This window comes from Pristiophorus japonicus, chromosome 5, assembly GCF_044704955.1.
Source record: "Pristiophorus japonicus isolate sPriJap1 chromosome 5, sPriJap1.hap1, whole genome shotgun sequence".
Lineage (NCBI taxonomy): Eukaryota > Metazoa > Chordata > Chondrichthyes > Pristiophoridae > Pristiophorus > Pristiophorus japonicus.
Genome location: NC_091981.1, coordinates 127,422,428 through 127,440,458, shown reverse-complemented (window position 1 = coordinate 127,440,458; position 18,031 = coordinate 127,422,428).

Sequence of the window (18,031 nt, the reverse complement as noted above, 5' to 3'; positions counted from 1 at the left end):
ACATGGTCCATGTTTCTGAGCCAAGCTTGGTGACAGTTTTGAGGGCCTGGTCTTCAAACACTCTTTTCCTCAAGCGGCCAAAGGCTGCACTGGCGCACTGGAGGCGGTATTGGATCTCATTGTCAATGCCTGCTCTTGTTGATAGGAGGCTCCCGAGATAAGAGAAGTGGTCCACGTTGTCCAGGGCCACATAGTTTGCATGCCAGACACGAGACTCCCAAAACAAGTGCTTTACTCGGAACTCCTTCATGGCAAACGAGCCAAAGGTGGGCAGCGGAAACATTATAAGGACACCCTCAAAGCCTCCCTGATAAAGTGAAACATCCCCACTGACACCTGGGAATCCCTGGCCAAAGACCGCCCTAAGTGGAGGAAGTGCATCTGGGAGGGCGCTGAGCTCCTTGAGTCTCGTCGCCGAGAGCATGCAGAGATCAAGCGCAGGCAGTGGAAAGAGCGGGTGGCAAACCAGTCCCACCCACCCACTTCCCTCAATGACTATCTGTCCCACCTGTGACAGAGACTGTGGTTCTTGAATTGGACTGTACAGCCCCCTAAGAAGTCATGTTAAGAGTGGAAGCAAGTTTTCTTCGATTCTGAGGGACTGCCTATGATGATGATGATGATGGACATGTTAATCAGCACCTCAAATGCATAAGACCATAATAAAGCTAGTAGAAAGCTAGATTGTATAGTAAGAGGCATAGAATACAAGGCCGGAATTTTCTGGGGTGTCAGTGGCCGGGATTGGTGGTGGGTCAAGTGTGAAATTTTTGTTTTGACAGCAGGTCGGGAACCCACTGTCAACCCGGCGCATCACGTCTTTCCCAATGTCGGGTCTGTCAGCGCTGAGCAGACCCAACAGGCAGCGGTGGGCAACCCAATTAAACTCATTGGCTCTGAATTCGCAGCTCCTACGGGCACGTACGAGGTGCACACGTGCCCGTAGGGGCCTTGCAAGTTCAGGGTTTAGGCAGGCACTGCTCATGTGCCTAAATCCGAACTTCCAATCAGTCAAGAATCCTCTTGACAGATCCACCGCATCCAGAAGTAAAGGGTCCCTGCAGTGGAGACTTGGGCTCTTTGCCCAACTTCTGCCCAGCGAAAGCCCTTGAAATTCTTATGAATGATAAAAGCAGACTTAAGGCCCAGTTTTATCAGTGTAAGACTTTTAAAGGACAGAAAAATAAATTTTCTTCAATAATTTAAACATTTAAAAACCTGAGAAATAAGGCAAGTTTATTTTTAAACTCTTTAAAATATGAAAATTTGTTTTTCAAAAAATTAAATTTTTGTTTTAAATAATTAATTTAATTCCATTTTGAATAATTTTAAGTATGTGATGTTTCTTAAAAAATTATTTGAAGTGTTTGTATATTTTTGGGGATATTCCCATTCATACTTATGGTGATTCCCTCACCACAAGTATGAATGGGAATACCCCTACTTTGATTGCTTGGGCCGGCCCATGTGATCCCAGGGATGTGTGCGAAGTGCCTATGTTCCTGGGATATGTGGGCTCCTATGTAGGCCTTCATGTAAAGGCCCAGGACTGCAAATCGAAGAGGAACACCCAGTCACGGAACCAACGACCATGAACCTACAATCTACGGTTACAGCAACTAACTGGATGGGTGATTGTATGTCTTTGGTCAATTCTCTCAGAAGTCTTGTTCTGTAGTTTTTAGTTAGTTTTTGCATAATAAAACTGACAGCTGGGTTAAGCCTAAACTTTGCATCACATGTAGTCCTTTTTCCTGTAATTCCCGAGGTCTACGTATCAAAGTAGAGTGTAAAACGAACACCCTACACCAGCTAGGTAAGTGAGGAGGGGTAGAGTGCAGGGTGGGGAGGACATGCACAGGGCAGAGGGGGCCCAAGCTTTCTTTACTGGGCTAGGAGAAGCAGGAACAGCAGGAATGCTCCTCCTGGCTCACAACGGTATGTACCCACTAGAAAAATCACTAAACCCGCCAGAAAAAGTTAGGGCTTAACCATTCAAGTGTAAGTACATTTTTAACAGTGTGATAAGACTTAATTACTGTCAAGCAACTTCTCTGGCATGGAAAATTTATTTTTACAAGTGTGGAATGTCATTCTTTCAATTTGTAATTGTTGTTAGAGAATTTAATTTAAATAATTTTTTATTTTGCTTTTTTTTCTATCTGTTTTATCTCTCTCTCTCTGAATCCCATCTTTCTTCCCCCTCTTTATTTTGCTTTCTGTACATGATTTGGCATTGAATTAAATATTCTAACTTACACTTCCTGCTTCAGACTTTGGGAGCCACAGTAAGGATTCTTCATTCTGATTGGATAAGGAGTTACACAGTTGCTTTCCCTGTTCACACAGGTCCCAGATCCCCTGTAGAGGGTGCCATGCTGATTTTTATTTTGATTAACGAAAAGTTCCAGTGCAAAAGCCCACAGAAAGTCTGTGGGCAAGTGTAAGTGTAATGAAGGGCTGTTGACGTTCGTTTGTCACTGACCGCAAAATTTGGGCTATATATACACCTTTGTAATTAGGCTCCTGCTTGCTTGGGGCTGTCCTGAAGCCAAAAAAATATCACCAGTTAAATTAGCGTGCAGCTTGAATGGCTTTGGAACAGTTTGGGTATTTCTCAAACCAGATTTTAATCTCGTCCTGCCGGGTAAGCTGGGTTTAAGTTACTCCTTACATGTTTTTTTTAGTCTTGTCTTTAAGTCTTTACTAAGGGCAGAGGGGTATAGTAAAAACATATTTAATTAATCTAATAACTAGAGACATGGCAGGACAGCTCAGTCCCATGGAGTGCACATTCTGTAGCATGTGGGAAGTCCTGGACGCTTCACATAGCCTAAACAACCATGTGTGGTAGGAGATATCTCCAGCTGCACCAAATTGAGCTCCACGTTTTGGAGCTTGAGCGGTGGCTGGAGTCACTGCGGTGCATCCGCAAGACTGAGAATTACGTGGATAGCATGTTTCTAGAGGAGGTCACCCAGCAGCTTAAAAGTGAAAGGGAGTGGGTGACCAGCAGACAGAAGAGGAAGCCTAGGCAGGTAGTGCAGGAGTCCCCTGAGGCCATCTCGCTCTCCAACCAGTATTCTGTTCTGAGTACTGGTGGGGGTGATGGTGCCTCTGGGGAGTGCAGCCAGAGGCAAGTCCACAGCACCATGGGTGGCTCAGCTGTACAGGGGTGGTGGAAGAGGAATGGAAGAGCAATAGTGATAGGGGACTCAAGGGAGCAGCCAGGTGTTTCTGCGGCCGCAGACATGACTCCAGGATGATATGTTGCCTCCCTGGTGCCATGGTCAAGCCTGTCACTGAGCGGCTGCAAGACATTCTGGGGGGAGAGGGTGAACAGCCAGAGGTCGTGGTCCATATCGGTACCAATGACATAGGTAGAAAGAGGAATGAGGTCCTGCAGGCAGAGTTTAGGGAGCTAGAGAGAGATTAAAAAGTAGGACCTCAAAGGTAGTAATCTCCAGGTTACTGCCAGTGCCACGTGCTAGTGAGTACAGAAATAGGAGGATAGAGCAGATGAATGCGTGGCTGGAGAGATTGTGCAGGGGGGAGGGCTTTAGATTCCTGAGGCATTGGGACCTTTTCTGGAGGAGGTGGGACCTGTACAAGCCGGACGGGTTGCACCTCAACAGAGCTGGGACCAGTATCCTCATGGGAGGGTTTGCTCTTCTTGTTGGGGAAGGTTTAAATTAGTTTGGCAGGGGGATGGGAACACGAGAATAGATTCAGTGGGGAGAGAAGCAAAGCTGGAATTGGGCAGCAGAAAAGTAGAAAGTGAATTTGGAAGACAGAGGAAACAAGGGCTGGGAAATAGGCAACAAGGGAGTTTGGCACCACTAAATAGTATATACTTCAATGCAAGAAGTATAGGGAATAAGGCAGATGGGCTGAGAGCACAGATTGACACTTGGCAGTACGATATTATAGCTATTACTGAGACATGGCTGAAAGAAGGATAGGTATGGCAGCTCAACATTCCTGGTTACAGCGTTTTCAAATGGGATAGAGAGGGGGTAAAAAAGGAGGGGGGGGGTCGCAGTATTAATTAAAGAAACAATTACAGCTGTGAGAAGGGATGACATGTGAGAAGGGTCATCAAACGATGCCATATGAGTTGAATTGAAGAACAAAAAAGGGGCGATCATACTACTGGGAGTGTACTACAGACCCACAAATAGTCAGAGTAAGATAGAAGAATAAATATGTGGGCAAATTGCAGAAAAGTACAAAAAATACAGAGCTGTAATAGTGGGGGATTTCAACTACCCTAATATTAATTGGGGAAAAAGTAGTGTGAATGGTACAGAGGGAGCGTAATTCCTAAAATGCATTCAGGAGAACTTCTTTAGCCAGTATGTAACAAGCCCAACAAGGGAGGGGCAGTTCTGGACTTGGTTTGGGGGAATGAAGAGGGACAAGTGGAAGGGGTATCAGTGGAAAAGCATTTTGGTGCTAGTGATCATAATTCAGTAAGATTTAGGGTAGTTATGGAAAAGGACAAAGGTGGACCATGAATAAAGGTTCTCAATTGGGGTAAAGAAAATTTTGCTGCACTGAGATGGGATTTGGCCAAAGTGGACTGGAAACAGATACTTGATGGGAAATCAGTGTCAGAGCAGCGGGAGGCATTCAAGGATATTCTGAGGGTACAGAGCAAGTATGCTCCCTTAAAAAATAAGGGTGGGGCTAACAATCTAGAGCCCCTGGATGTCAAGGGACATACAGGGTAAGATAAAGAAAAAAATGGAATCTTATGACAGATACCGAGAACTCGATGTAGAACCTCTACATGTGCTGCTACACAAGGGAGATGACTGGGTATGCGGAAAATCACAAGAGACTGTTTTTGAGAAAGCCAGAAATCTGTTATGTTCCAACAAACTGCTTGTTCTGTATGACCCATGTAAACGTTTAGTGCTAGCTTGCGATACGTCTTTGTACGGGGTCGGGTGTGTGTTACAACAAGCAAACGGATCGGGAACATTGCAACCGGTTGCTTATGCATCCAGGAGCTTGTCCAAGGCCGAAAGGGCCTGCAGCATGATTGAAAAAGAAGCTCTGGCATGCATTTACGGGTGAAAAAATGCACCAGTATCTGTTTGGGCTTAAGTTCGAGTTAGAAACTGATTATAAGCCACTCCTCTTGCTATTTTAAAAGAGCAAAGGTATTAATACCAATGCCTCTGGTTGCATCCAAAGATGGGCATTCACACTGTCTGCATATAACTATGTAATTCGCCACAGGCCAGGCACAGAGAACTGCGTTGATGCTCTCAGTCGGCTACCATTGCCCACCACCAGGGTGGAAATGGCACAGCCTGCAGTCTTGCTCTTGGTGATGGATGCATTTGAAAATGAAAAGTCATCCGTTACGGCCTGCCAGATCAGGACCTGGACCAGCCAGGATTCTTTACTGTCCCTTGTAAAAAGACTGTGTCCTCCATGGGAGCTGGTCCGCATTCCAGCGGCGATGCATGAAGAGGTCAAGCCGTTCCAGCGGCGCAAAAACGAAATGTCCATACAGACTGACTGTCTTTAGTGGGGTAATCGCGTGGTTTTGCCTAAGAAAGGCAGGGAAACATTCATATGCGACCTACACAGTACCCACTCAGGCACAGTAATGATGAAAGCTGTAGCCAGATCCCATGTGTGGTGGCCCAGCATCGACTCAGATTTGGAGTCTTGCGTGCGCCAATGCAACACTTGCTCTCAACTGAGCAATGCACCCAGGGAGGCACCGCTAAGTTTGTGGTCATGGCTCTCCAAACCGTGGTCTAGGATTCATGTTGACTTTGCTGACCCGTTTCTAGACAAAATGCTTTTGGTTGTTGTGGATGCTTATTCAAAATGGATTGAGTGTGTAATAATGTCTGTAAGCACGTCCACTGCCACCATCGAAAGCCTAACGAGCCATGTTTGCCACACACGGCCTGCCTGATGTCCTTGTCAGCGACAATGGGCCGTGCTTCACCAGCGCTGAATTCAAGGAATTCATGACCCGCAATGGGATCAAGCACGTCACATCTTGCCCGTTCAAGCCCGTATCTAACGACCAGGCAGAATGTGCAGTACAAACCATCAAGCAAAGCTTAAAATGCGTATCAGAAGGCTCCCTGCAGACCCGCCTGTCCCGAGTCCTGCTCAGGTACCGCACAAGACCCCACTCGCTCACTGGGGTTCCCCCTGCCGAACATCTCATGAAAAGGGCACTCAAAACAAGACTCTCTCTAGTCCACCCTCCATGATCATGTCGAGGGCAGGCGGCATCAACAAAGCAAATTTGTCACACGATATTGAAGTCAATGACTCTGTATTTTTACTCAACTATGGACATGGTCCCAAATGACTTGCTGGCACTGTCGTAGCCAAAGAAGGGAGTCGGGTGTTTGAGGTCAAACTTGCAAATGGACTAACTTGCAGAAAGTATTTGGACCAAACCAAACTGCGATTCACAGACAGCCATGAGCAACCTGAAGAGGACACCATCAACTTCGACCCTCCGATACACACACAAGTGGCAACTGACCACGAAGCTGAACTCACCATCACCAGCAGCCCAGCAAGTCCAGCTGTGCAGCAGCCCCAGCGAAGGCCCAACCAACTCACCTGCACCTGTGTTTGTACTGAGACGATCGACTAAGGAGTGGAAAGCCCCAGATCGTCTCACTCTGTAAATAAGTGTACTATTGGGCAGGGCGGGGGGAGTGATGTTATGTATGCAACACCTTGTAACCAGCATTCTACCGCTACCGGAGGGCATATCTGTTGGAGTCCCAACGGTTCCCAGCATCCCTCCCAGTGGGGGAGGCCTGCTTATATGCAGTGCTCCCAGCATCCCTTGGGGGCACTGCATATAAGCAGGCCTCCCACACTGTATCAGCACTCTGGAGTCAGAATAAAGAGACTAAGGTCACACTTACTACAGTACTCAATCACATTGCTTTATTTGAGACATAACAGTTTGGAAGGTAGCAAATGTAACACTGCTAGTCAAGAAAGCAGGGAGAGAGAAAACAGGGAACTACAGGCCAGTTAGCCTGACATCAGTCATCGGGAAAATGCTGGAATCCATTGTCAGGGAAGTGGTATCAGGGCACTTTTTTGAGGATGTAACTAGCATGGTAGATAAAGGAAAACTAGTGGATGTAGTGTATTTGGATTTCCAAAATACATTCGATAAGGTGCTACATAAAAGGTTATTACATAAGATAAGGGCTTATGGGATTGGAGGTCATGTTTTAGCATGGATAGAGGATTGGTTAATGGACAGAAAACAGAGATTAGGGATAAAAGGGTTGTTTTCTGGTTGGCAGGCTGTAACTAGTGGGGTGCCGCAAGGATCAGTTCTGAGGCCTCAGCTATTTACAATCTATATTAATAACTGTAAGACTTATCTTTTAGAAATACAGATTTTTATCCTGTAAAATTTTGTCTTGACTCTATACTTTACAAGTTTCGGATTTATGAGACAGAACAATACGGACACAGAATATCTCGTTTCCCCTCATGGGGTAACCTTTACTTAAAATTCAACAAAAGAGTACAAGTAACAATCCAATAGCATCAATACACAACAATTACTGTACAGACCTGCCCCGTAAGACTTACTTTACTTACAGTTCATTTATTTTATACTTAAGCAATTTTAAGCAAAACTCACACGTAACTAATACTACCAGTGGTCAAGTGCCTAGTAATTAGTCTGTGGCTCTTTGGTTGGCAACTGACCAAGTTGCCCTCTCTCCTAATGCAGCCACAGATGAAAGACTTTGCACTGTAATTATACTTAGAAAATTGGCTATTGGCCATTTTTAAAGCGCCAGTTGTGTGAGAAGGAGTGCTCTGTGAGAGTATTGGAAAAATCGGATCTGCAGCAATACAAGATGCAATGCGGTGCAAGGACCAAGAATTTCTTACAAGTTGAAGTAGTGGCACTAGTTACTGTGATTGAGAACAGATGGCAGGAGCTGGACACCAGCAGAGGTCACATAAAAGTTCCACCCAAAGAAATGAAGAAATGCTGGAACCAAGTTGCAGAAGATTACTGCGCAATGGTGACCACCACGAGATCTGGAGGCCAGCGTAAAAAGATGGCAGGACCTTGGTCAAGTAGTTAGTGTAAGTAATATTTTCATTTATTCAATGGAATTGCAATTGTAAATGTGACCAGCTGTATATTTCCCACCCAGCAGATAAACATCCTTTCCTCAAAAGTTGCATTTCATCTTTGCAGAGGAAGATGGCACATAATAAAAGGGAAAGAACTCGACCAGGAGGTGGCCCGGCAAATCTGCAGCCACTAACACTATTGGAAAAGAGGATCACTGCTTTGATGGGTCCTACCTGGAGAAAAGCAATCACCACTGCACAAGCTGGGCTCACACTTGAGGGAGAAGGTAAGTCCTGCAAATTCCAGTCTGGCTTTGCTAAATGTTATGTACTGCGTGGGCTAGCCATGCTTTGGTTCATGGGTATGTCTCTGTCAGTTGATGCAGTGTGCTATCATTCATCGTGGTCCTTCAAATCAGCCTGCTGCCTGCGCTGTGTGAGCCTCCTCATGCCACCCACCCTGCCCCCTCCTCTGCTGCGAGCCATTTGTCTGTGTTCTGTTATATTTTGCAAAACTTGAGGCTGACCCTGACAATGCAGAAGAAGATTCAGACAAGGACGAGCATGAAGAGGAGAACATCTTCCAATCCCACCCTCCAGACCAAGAGCATAGGAGTGAGGGTGAGGGGGAGGCGATGCAGATGAATGAAGCCCCCATTGTTTTACTGACTTTGGTGGAGGTGCAGATGCCGCCCATTGAGGTGCCAACCTCTTCCGTGACTAGTGGTTTGAGTGTTGGTGGGACATTCCATGGTTTCCTAACATCCGAGGCTGCAGGTCCCAGTGGTGTGGTGCAGTGAGGCACATCCAGGGCTCAACCTTCCGAGGCTGCAGGTCCCAGTGGTGGGGTACGAGCCACACCCGTGGGGAGAAGGGGAAGGAGAGCTCGACCACACTCTCCTGAGGTGCAGGATCTAACAGATGTGGTTCAGATGATGGCAATGAGTGGGGAGAGCATTGACCTTACTTAATCACTCCTGGACAGCATCAGTGGGGTGAGTGATGAGGTAGCGGGATTGTCGGGAGAAGTAACAACAATCTCACGAGAAATGCGAACGATGTCCGGGACCATGAATGAGGGAATATCTCGGTTAGCTGAAACCATGTCAGTGACCATGAGGGAGGGAATGTCACAGGTAGCTGATGCGCTGCCAGTGAACATGAGGGAGGGAATGTCAGAGATGGTGCAAACACTATCACTGAACATGAGGGAGGGAATGTCACAGATAGTTGAGACAGTTTTGCTCAACATTAGAGAGGGAATGTTGCAGGTTGTTGAGACATTGTCCGGGCGCATGAGGGACGGCATGTTGGAGTTAGCTGCTGCAATAAGGGAACTCGCCCAGACCCTGCGCCCATTGACAGAATCAACTGCCACTCCCACTCTAATCCTCGCACCAGCCTCTGTCGAGCCCCAAGCCGGGCCTGTCATGTATTTAACTGTCATTGTAATCCATCTATAAACTGACCTAAGTTGTACACTGTGAGAACACTGACCACTAGGTGATGAACTTGTGGGAGACACTCCTAACCCGGACTTTCCGGTATAAAAAGGGAAGCTACACCCACCTTCATCACTTCAGTGCTGAAATAAAGGTTACAGGTCACAGAGTGACCTTCTCTCAAGTATGGCCCTCATGTGCATTTGTACTATTTGGTAAGGACAGATCAGGGCCCTCCATATTGTTGCCTGTGTCCTCCACATTGCCATCTGCTACCCCCCAACAGGCGCGTGCTACCCGCAATCTTAGAAAGAATAAGCTTGGTACCAACCCCAGAAACACTGCGCTGTGCCACCACCTGCCGGCAGGGGTGGTAAAGTCACCAAGAACAAGCGCAGCAGGCGGTCTTAGAATAAGGTGGAGGAGAGATGGGTGCAGCCTTTCTTTGCTGCTGTTGTTGTTATTATTGTTGTTACTGTTTTTCTCAAATTAAAAGATTTTTGTAAGTTATGTAAATTTACAAGTTTAAAAGTTTGTAAGTGATCTTAAAGTTTGTAAGTGATCGTAACTGAAAACTTAAAATTTTGATACAAGAATAATTTTATTAAAGTTAAGTTAAGTACAAAGGTCTGTTTGTTAAACTTTTGAATAAAATATATTTTACATTAAATCTGAATCATTTTCATTATTTGTTTCATTATTAACACAACTTTTGGAACTCAAGAAGAATCATTTCAATTATTTGTACGATTATTAACACAACGTTTGAAGTAAACAAGAATCATTTCCATCATTTGTTCCATTAACACAACATAACATTACGGAACAGGTCCAAACAGTAAACATGGTCCGTGTGGAATGGTTGTCGCTGAGCCTTCAGGCAGCACAGCGTTTACAGATGAGCTGCTGGCGCAAGGCTCGAGCAATCGTTGAAGGGACACGATGGCCTGCCCTCCTCCGTCATCGTGCTCCGGGTTCAGGTACTTGCGTGGCTTCCTCGCCCTCGTCCTCGACCTCCTGCTCGTCATCTGCATCTTCCACATCATTATCATCAGCCATTCTCACTGCAAGTGGGTCTTCTCCTACCAGATGCTGCTGCCTCATGATGGCTAAGTTATGCAGCATGCAGCACACAACAGTGAACTGACCGACAATCTCAGGGGAATATAGCAAGTAGCCTCTGGAATGGTCCAGGCATTGAAAACGCTGTTTCAAAATGCCAATGGTCCTCTCTATGGGCCCAAGTTTCGAGCCGCGCCTAGAACGGCGCAGTCCCGACCTGGACGCCCGTTTTTCGCGCCACAAAGTGCGCCTAAAAAAACCCTCCGTATTCTTCACCTCCCTGCAGGTCCTCTGGCCCTCGGCGCAGTGCAGCAGGAGCTGTAGGGGGCGGAGCCAGGTCCCTGCGCTGAAAACAGTGCCAGGACCTCTGCACATGCGCGCAAGTGCAGTAGCTCCAGGTGCCCGAAACTGTGTGGGAGGGGCCGAAGCACACAGCCCCTAGCCCTGGCCGAATGTCCTCACTGGGGCTCCTCCCACGGCCAGCTCCTGCTTCCTCCCGACCCAACTCGACTCCCGCTTCCCGCCTCCGGACCGGACCCGACACCGACCTGACTCCCGCCCCCCACCCCCCGGACTGGACCGGACCCGACTCCCGCTCCCACTCCCCCCCCCCCCCCGACTGGACCCGACCAGACTCCCGCTCCCCCCCCCACCCCCCGACTGGACCTGACCCGACTCCCGCTCCCCCCCCGGACCCGACCCGACCCGACTCCCTCTCCACCCCCGGACCCGACCCGACCCGACTCCCGGTTCCCCCCCCTGACTGGACCCGACCCGACTCCCGCTCCCCCCCGCCCCCATCCCCGCCCCCGGACTGCATCCGAGCTGACCTCCCTCCCTCCCTCCCCCCGACCCGAACCGAACCGACCTCCCTCCCACCACCCCCCCGATCGACCCAACGCCACCTACCTGTAAATCTGGTGCTGGGGACGGGCCCTGCCCAAAGTCTCGGGCCCGGCCCGTTCAGCCTCCCTCCCCCTTCTCCTTTCCCCCCACCCCAATCTCCTTCCCACCCCCATCTCCTTCCCCCCCCACCCATCTCCTTCCCCCCTCACACCCATCTCCTTCCCCCCCCCACACCCATCTCCTTCCCCCCCACACCCATCTCCTTCCTCCCCCACACCCATCTCCTTCCCCCCCCACACCCATCTCCTTCCCCCCCCACACCCATCTCCTTCCCCCCCCACACCCATCTCCTTCCCCCCCTCACACCCATCTCCTTCCCCCCTCACACCCATCTCCTTCCCCCCATCTCCTTCTCCCCCCCAACCACCTTCCCCCCATCTCCTTCCCCCCCCACCATCTCCTTCCCCCCCATCTCCTTTCTCCCCCTTCTCCCCTTTTCTCCCCCACTCCCCCTTCTCCCCCATCCCTCCCTCTGCTCCCCCCCTCTCTCCCTCTACCCCTCTCCTCCCCCTCCCCTCGCTGTCAGAAACACAGACACTGACAGACAGAGAATGAAAGACACACACAGACAGACAGAGAGATAGAGACACTGACAGAGACACACTGGGGGGGGCATCCCAGCACGCTGTTGGAGGGCTCCCGGTGCTGCAGTCGGTAAGCAGAAAATGTTTTATTTATTGATTTTTTTAAAAATTATTTCTTATTAATTTTTTTTGATTGATTTATTGGTTGATTTATTGATGTATTTATCATTTATTATTGATGATTGCTCTTTATTTGTAAAACTGAAGTGTTTAATGTTTGTAAACTTCCCTTTAACCCCCCCCCCCACCCCATTCCCTACGCCTGATTTGAAACCTAGGCCTGATTTTCTAAAGTGTAGACAAGGTTTTTTCGAGCATACAAAAATCTTCACTTACTCCATTCTAAGTTAGTTTGGAGTAAGTTTTCACTGACGAAACTTTGAAAACAGGCGTAAGTGGCCAGACACGCCCCCTTTTGAAAAATAAATTCTGTTCCAAAGTGAAACTGTTCTAACTGACTAGAACTGGAGCAAACTAAATGACGAGAATTCCGATTTCTAAGATACTCCATTCTACACCAGTTGCTCCTAAAAATCAGGAGCAAATCACGTGGAAACTTGGGGCCTATGATGCTGTGCGTCGCAATGTGTCACATGTAGTACTCACGGTCAACTTCCGTCCGGGTTACGCATAGGGGCATCATGAGCCAGGTGGCGAAGCCGTACGCTTTGTTTCCCAGTAGCCAGCTCTGCCGTTCTGGTTGCTGCTGAAACATGGCAGATATAACACTGTCGTGTAGGATGAACGCATCATGGGTGCTCCCAGAGTATCTTGCATCAACTGACATGATGCAATGCATGTCATCACATACGAGCTGTATATTGATGGAGTGGAAGCCTTTTCTGTTCCTGTACATCTCAAAATCCTCCAAAGGTGCTCGCAGGTCGATGTGGGTACAATCAATGTAGCCCTGTACCTTTGGGAAGCCAGCAATCCTGGAGAAGCCCACAACCCTTTCACGCATTGCTTGGGCGGTCATGGGGAACTTTATGTAGTTATTCCTTCGTGGAAAAAACTGCAGCTGTCACCTGCTGGCTGAATGCTGACATGTGTTGCATGTTGAGAGATGGCGCACACATCCCCAGTTTTAGCTTGAAACAATTCGGAGGCATAGAATGAAAGTGCAACTGTAACCTTCACTTCAACTGACAAAGCAGTCCTCCTGATGCTTCTAGGTTGCAAGACTGCTTTCACCAACTCACAGATCTCACTTACAACTTCTTTGCGAAACACAACCTTCTGACACAGTCTGCATCACTCAGGTGCAGGTACGAATGCCTGTATCGGAACATCAGAGTCAGCTCTGATGTTCCTCATGCGATGATGTTGAATCAATTGTCTCCTATGTAGCACCATCATGCAGAAGGCTCGTAGAAGGTATGGCATTGTCAATATTGCCCCCATAATTAAATTTTACCTTTGCAAGAAGTTCAAAACGACAGGAAGGCAGGCAGGACAGATTTTTTATTCTCTCTCCCCAAGGTCTGTATGGAGGGACCACACCCAGGCCTTGTGACTTCTCCTCACCCCCCTACCCCCAACTCATTGCAGTCTTGTGACTTCTCCCTTTTTCATCCCCCATCAATCTTTTGCAGTCTGTGACTTCTCCCCTTCTCCCCCCCTCCCCCAAATTCATTGCAGTCTTGGGCCTATTGCAGCAGCCTTCCCATCTGCACCTCCCTTCCCGGGCTCAGTACAGAAGCCTTCCGATCGCCACCTCTCCCCCCGGGCTTGTTTTCCAGCTGAGCCCCGAGCCTCTGTGTCCGGGCGTGGGGCCGATTGTGACAGCCGACGCTATGACCCTTCAGCCCTGTTTGAAGATGTTCGGTGGTGGCGTGTGAATAAAAAAAAAAAGAAAACTTCAGAAATCCAAGAAACTTCCATGTACTCCGTTGAAAGGTAAAAAAAAAAAGAACTTTATTATGGATATTTCAAGTGTTAGAGTCTCCCTCCAAAAACTTTGATGATAAAGAATGACATCTTTCAGCGCCGATTTTTCAATGTGCGGTGCTTTCTGTTAACTCACCAGAAGGTTTTTCGGGACTGGCCAGATATGCCGACCTAGGATAAAAAATTTTTGGACAAACTGCGAAAAATGCTGAAAACTGGCGCAGACATGAGGGAACATGTGCAGACATGATGTCAAAAAAATCTAACGTAGAAAAATTGCCACTAAAGCAGTTACGCTGGCGCAGATTCCAGGGGAAAACTTTGAATTAAATAATTACTCCAGAAAAAATGCCTCAAATGACCCGGGAAAATTGAGCCCAAGGGCTTATGGTATTGGAGGTCATGTTTTAGCATGGATAGAGGATTGGTTAACGGACAGAAAACAGAGATTAGGGATAAAAGGGTTGTTTTCTGGTTGGCAGGCTGTAACTAGTGGGGTGCCGCAAGGATCAGTTCTGGGGCCTCTGCTATTTACAATCTATATTAATAACTGTAAGACTTATCTTTTATAAGTACAGGTTTTTATCCTGTAAAATTTTGTCTTGACTCTATACTTTACATGTTTCGGATTTGTGAGACAGAACAATATGGACACAGGATATCTCGTTTCCCCTCATGGGGTAACCTTTACTTAAAATTCAACAAAAGAGTACAAGTAACAATCCAATAGCATCAATACACAACAATTACTGTACAGACCTGCCCCGTAAGACTTAGTTTACTTACAATTCATTTACTTTATACTTAAGCAATTTTAAGCAAAATTCACATGTAACTAATACTACCGGTGGTCAAGTGCCTAATAATTAGTCTGTGGCTCTTTGGTTGGAAACTGACCAAGTTGCCTTCTCTCCAACTGCAGCCGTGAATGATTATACTTAGAAAATTGGCTATTGGCCGACTGCGGCGTGTTCCAAACTATCCAGACTATTAAAAAGCTTTATGTTCCAGTCCAATGTAACTTCTGTGAGCTCGATTGGTGCTCTAATCAATCCGTGGGACAGTTACTTAGGCAGGGATTGTTCTCTTACAATCTTATCAATCCATGGTACAGTTACTTCACTTATCTGCATTTCTCAAAGTTTAACAAAAAGGTCTCTTGACCTGTAAGGTATACTGGGTTATTAGAATTTAGTCAATTTGTAGGTTGGGCCATCCAAATGCTGTAGTCTTACATGACCTAGATGAAGGGACCGAGTGTAATGTATTGATGCAAAGCTAAGTGGGAAAGTAAGCTGTGAAGAGAACTCAAAGCGTCTGCAAAGGGATATAGATAGACTAAGTGAGTGGGCAGTTAGGTAGCAGATGGAATATAATGTAGGGAAATGTGAGGTTATTCACTTTGGTAGGAAAAATAGAAAACAGAATATTTTTTAAATGGTGAGAAACTTTTAAGTGTTGGTGTTTAGAGAGATTTGGGTGTCCTTGTGCAGAAACACAGAAAGCTAGCATGCAGGTACAACAAACAATAAGGAAGGCAAATGGCATGTTGTCCTTTATTACAAGGGAGTTGGAGTATAAGAGTAAAAAAGTCTTGCTACAATTGAAAGGGCCTTGGTGAGACCATACCTGGAGTACTGTGTACAATTTTGCTCTCCTTCTCTAAGGAAGGATATACTTGCCCTGGAGGTGATGCAACGGAGGTTCACTAGATTGATTCCTGGGATAAGAGGGCAGTCTTATAATGAGAGACTGTGTAGAATGGGTCTATACTCTCTGGAGTTTAGAAGAATGAGAGGTAATCTCATTCAAATATATAAGATTCTGAAGGGGATTGACAGGGTAGATGCTGAGAGGTCGTTTCCCCTGGCTGGAGTGTCGCGAACAATAGGGCACAGTCTCAGGATAAGGGGTTGGCCATTTCAGACCGAGATGAGGAGGAATTTCTTCACTCAGAGAGTTTTGAATCTTTGGAATTCTCTTCCCCAGAGGGCTCTGGATGCTGAGTCTTTGAATATATTCAAGGCCGAGATAAATAGATTTTTGGAATCTAAGGATATGGAGATCGGGCGGGAAAATAGAGTGGAGGTCGATGATCAGTCATGATCTTATTGAATGGCGGAGCAGGCTTGAGGGGCCATATGGCCTAGTCCTGCTCCTATTTCTTATGTTTTTATGTTCTTAATACCCTCAAAAATGGCCTAGCAAGTTATGCAGCTGCGGGCAACTAAGAATGGATTACAAATGTAGCCTTGTTTACAGCCCAAGAACAAATTAAAACTAGCCATCATAGGAACAATTGTAGGTTTACAGAGAAATACCCCCAGAATTCTACTTCTATAAACTGTGCACAATATAAATTCCTTTGTCTAATATCTGTCCTTATACCAAAAGACAGCTGAGTAGTGTTAAAATTGCTTTGATGTTTTGAAGTATAACATTTCTGCTGGTAAAGCACATAGAAAAGGACACTGGAGTTCCTGAAAAATGATACGTTAAAGTGACAAAGATACAATAGGTGCTATTCCATTGAAATATGGAATAGATTTTTCATCAACCCTGAATCACATTCCACTTGACATGTTGAAGTGTAGCCTTCATGTTTGACTCTGGCATTTACAGCAGTTCAGTGGTAAAGGCTGGCATTTAAGAAGTTTAGATAACCAAAAGCAAAAAATTCCTTTCTTGAAATCTCCTGGTGACACACAATTATCAGTTCCTTTTATGTATCTGACACAATGCTGTTTCTTAAACAGAGCTCTGTATGATATCGTTTGCAAGTGGTGAGAAAAGCTTTGATCTTCAAATGCCTGTTCAACTCCAAGCATTATATACAATCAGATAGATATTTTAAAAATCAGTTTATGGTTGGACTAAAGCAAGAATCAGCCTACCATTCACTGTTCTCTTCATAAATACTTAAGCTTTACTTTAATATTCCTGTTTCGAGCATATTTGAGGTGTTAATGCTGAGATGTTCTGTTGATATTATATTGAATTGCATCGAGTATTTTCATTCCTACCTGCAGTGATAGATGAAATTGGAACTTTAGCCTCTATCTGTGTATGATTTTTTTTGGTGGAACAGGGTCCTTGCATTAAATTTTATTTAATATGAGAACAATGCTATATGGTAACATAGGATGAGCCTGAAATCAAAGCCGAAACTGGAAGGGGTCAGACTCATCCTCCGATTTCCCCTCTCTTCTACTCTCAGTGCCTTCACAGATGTAAACCAACAAGCTATGCCACCATTCATGTCCTGGTTTATTAGTCATCCTCCTTATGGGCAGAGTGAGGAATGCCTAGTTTTGCTGAGGCAAAATCATATTTTTTTATTATTATATTCTTCAAGCTTGTCCATTTTTGACAAAATACAAGTTCAGGGATGGAACAGATACTTTATGCAAAATATACCACTTATCACAATCTCCACAACTCACTCACTAACTGATTAGTTTCTTATACACATTCTTCGAATTACGTGTATTTTATCAGCTGCCATATGTCAGATTTTAATATAGTATAAGCCATTATTCTTCTGTTAAAACGAACCCAATTTTCAAGAAATTTTTGGAAGTGTGTAATATATTAACAGCTCCACTACCACATAATTTGAAATAAATATGCATTGGCTACATAATGATAAATATAATAAATAAAATATCTTCAGCTCTATTAAGATTACCAGATGGAAACAGATCAGAACCTCATTAACATCCTTGCACATCCTGGTGAAAAATTCTTTAATTGTGGATCCCCATTTTCTATTGCATTTTGCACATCTTTTTCTACTCTTTCTATCGCTCTTCACTTAATCGAATAGATCAATCAATATGAATTTTGCTGCATGAATCAAAAAATAAGTCAAATTCATATGTGTTAGCTGACTTGTGAAAGGAAAGCTTGATGACCCTGTCAGTGATGGTGTATTATGTCTGTAGACGGAAAACTTCTTCCTTCACAAAAATAATGGAAACGACAATACAATTTTTTTTCAACTAATCACAATTAAAATACTGATTGCTTACAGTC